Consider the following 3,505-nt stretch of genomic DNA (forward strand, 5'->3'; position numbering starts at 1 on the left):
CTGTGGGATGTACCGTATTTTTCACTCTGTAGGACGCACTTTTTCCCTTCTAAAAAGTAAGGGAAAATGTGTGTGCATCTTATGGAGCGAATGCAGGCTGCGCAGCTAAGCCCAAAGCCAGAACAGGGAGACGGAGGGAGACGGAGCGCTGCACAGCACATGCAGAACCTGCTTTCTTGACCGTTTGACCCACTCTTGGTCTCTGCTCCATCTGCCATAGTTTGTCTTTGCATGCAGGAAAAGTCCTAGGTTTTGAGACCCAGCAGCTCCCCTCACCTGGTTGAGCCAGCTAGTCGAAGCCATGCTGGGATTGTGGCCACTGTCACATGCTGACGGCTTCTAGGAGCCACAGGGGAGGGAGGGCAGGGTGGGGACCAAAGGTGGACAAACTACCCCAGAAGGATCACAGTGCTCCCCCTATCAATATCCCATACACCCCTAAATTAAGAAACATTGATATGAAAGTACAATATGTATTAAAAACAGTGCAAAACAACTTCAATCACCCCAAAATAAGGTGAGCTGTAAAAACATGACAACTCAAGGGTCAAAGGCAAGAAGTTGTGCAATGAAGGTGTCAGGCATGGCACTGTGGGGAGGGAGTCCCACAGCTCAAGGGCCACCACAGAGAAGGCCTCTCCCCCTGGGCAGCCACCCCCAAGCCCCAGAGGGTGGAGGAACAACCAAGAGGGCCCCCTTTACCAGTCTCGGCACCTGAGAGAGTGTAGGGAAGCAGGCAGCCTTGCAGGTATTTGGGGCCTGAGTCATTTAGGGCTTTGAACACAAATGCAAGCACCTTGAATTGGGTCCAAAAACAAACAATGGCAGCACCTGTGCTTGGGAGGGGGCTCTCACCTGGTCTCTGGCGCTGGAACTGCTTGGGCTCCCACTGTTCAAAGCAGCTCACTTGCCCCGTATCTGTTTGCTACCAGAGGTCACCTCACAGTCCTGGAAGGAGGGTGCAAGGCAAGTTAGAACAGCCGATAAGCAAAAAATGCACGCACAGGCAGGCACCCCCACAATACCGGGCTTGCGTGAATACTTCACTCTAATTTGGTTGTGCTTGGAATTGGGTTCCTTTGCCTGCAGTTTCCGGGTTTCCCACCAGAGGGAGACATTCCAAAACACCAACCCTGTGTAGGACGCAGGCATTGAAAGATGTCTAGGTGACGGCTCAGCAAGTTTTAAAGATTTTTAAGTTCTTTCACGAAACCATAGGGTGAAGGAATGCCCTCTGTCTCCTCCTGGGGACCCGTGACTGCCTTTTGGTTGTGTATGCCAAGAGGGGCCAGGACATTTCCTTGTCTCAAGGGCACATCTTCTCTGGCAATCCCTTGTAGCCGAGTAAGATTGTCTTCCATGAACACAGTCTTAACAGTGAGTCCGTAAGTGACTGTGGAGTCCAGTTCTGGATCCACACATCAAGGCTGCTCACTAGCTCAAGGGTGGCGCAGGAGGGACTGGCCAGCGGCTGGGCAGAAAACCTTTGCCCCACAGTTCCAGAGGTCTTCGTACTGTGAGAAATAAAGGTAAGGAGAATCGTGCAACATGCATATGTTCAATGTGCATCAATGTGCATCATGCAGTGCTGAGAGCCAAGCCTGCCAGCTGGTACTATTCTCTTTTTCTTTTGGCATGGGGGGAGCGGAGGGGGGCACCTCCTTCTCTCCCAGCTCCACCCGTTTCCCCACATGCTGTTACTTGAATCGTCCGAGGGGCTGTGCAGCTCATGCTCTGTGTGGAAGTGGATTTCAGGCCAAACAGGCCCACCACCCAGAACGGCAGGAGGGAAATGGGGGGTGTTGCGGCAGAGGGGTGTTGCACTGGAAAAGCCACACAGATGAGCCAAGGAAGAGGCAGGCATCCAGCTGGGGCTGATGGGGAGCAGCTGCTTGCTTCCTGAAGGTTGCCCAGCGTGTGCCCAGGACTAAGGAAGGCGGCCAGAGTCACTCGCTTGAAGTGCCACGCCTTCTCCAGGACTGTCTCTAGCTGCCTGGCCTCTTCTGCTGTTGGGTCCCATCAGCACACATGTATGTATGTATGCATGTATGCATGTATGTATGTATGTATTCCCTTAAGGGACACGGGTGGTGCTGTGGGTTAAACCACAGAGCCTAGGATTTGCCAATTAGAAGGTCAGCGGTTTGAATCTCCGCGACGGGGTGAGCTCCCGTTGCTCGGTCCCTGCTCCTGCCCACCTAGCAGTTTAAAAGCACGTCAAAGTGCAAGTAGATAAATAGGTATTGCTCCGGCGGGAAGGTAAACGGCGTTTCCGTGCGCTGCTCTGGTTCGCCAGATGCTGGCTACATGACCCGTAAGCTGTACACTGGCTCCCTCAGCCAATAAAGCGAGATGAGCGCCACAACCCCAGAGTCGGTCACAACTGGACCTAATGGTCAGGGGTCCCTTTGGCTCTATGTATTCCCTTGCATGTGAAGACAGGCTCTGCCCGATTGGGCGGATGAGACCAAGAGTGGGTCCTGTGGCCATGAAGGCAGCTTCTGCTGTAGGGGGAAGTGAGGGGCAGATGGGGCTCACCCCCCTGAGAAGGAAAACTCTAATCCTAACCCTCTGCTGCCTTGCAGGATATCTTTGGGAGAAGAAAAGGAGGAAAACCCACATAAATCCAGAGTTGGGTGGTGCCTTGTACTCCTCCTTCTGGCAACTCCTGCAGGCAAGCAGGTGCTCTGCTTTCCTTTGGATCCCATCAGTGCAGCCAAGGGGGGGGGGTCTTGTTGTCTGGGCAGCCCAAGACCCCCCATATGCTTGCACCCTGGATAGGTCACTTTGGTGCTGCCCCAATGCAGCAGTTTGGCTTCACCCCCATCTTGAGAAAGACGGATGCCAAGAGGAATCTATAGAGTGGGACAACCGGCAGCTGCGTCTGGTGGGGAGGCGGGTCCAGGCTTGCTGCTCCTTGTCTCGAGCACACCAGGCTGAGGAGCCTCCTTGGCTCTCTCAGGGGCCACCCCTGGTTTGCTCAAACAGCCCCTTCCCCTCTCTCCTTTGCGTAGTAGGCGTGAGGAGAACTGGCCACTAGTTTATTGCATGACTAGACCGCCTTTTCTCTCTCCACGGAGCTCAAGGTCATGTACAGGGTTCTCCCCTTCTGCATTTAATCCTCACAACAGCCCTGCGAGGTAGGAGAGGCTGAGAGACAGCGACTGGCCTTAAGTCACCAAAGGAGTTTCATGGCCATGTTGAGATTGGAACCCTGGTCTCTCCGGGGTCCTCACTGAGTGCCCACAACGACCCTGCGAGGCAGAGAGGGAAATGGTGACTGCTGCCGCTGCCACTCCACTTCACACCCTGTGAGCTTCTTGGCTAAGTGGGGTGGTTCAAACGTTGGTCTCTCCCAACCCACAGCCCAGGACTCCTAGCCACTGTGCCCCACTGGTGCTGGCCAGAATGGCAATGGCCTGCTTCAGCTGTAAGGATCCGTCTGCCTGCTTGCTGCTGCTCCTCCCCTCTCCCTACTTGGGCCTGGCTGCGCCTCCTGGGTGAC

The sequence above is a fragment of the Podarcis raffonei genome, chromosome 14 (assembly GCF_027172205.1).
Source record: "Podarcis raffonei isolate rPodRaf1 chromosome 14, rPodRaf1.pri, whole genome shotgun sequence".
NCBI lineage: Eukaryota > Metazoa > Chordata > Lepidosauria > Squamata > Lacertidae > Podarcis > Podarcis raffonei.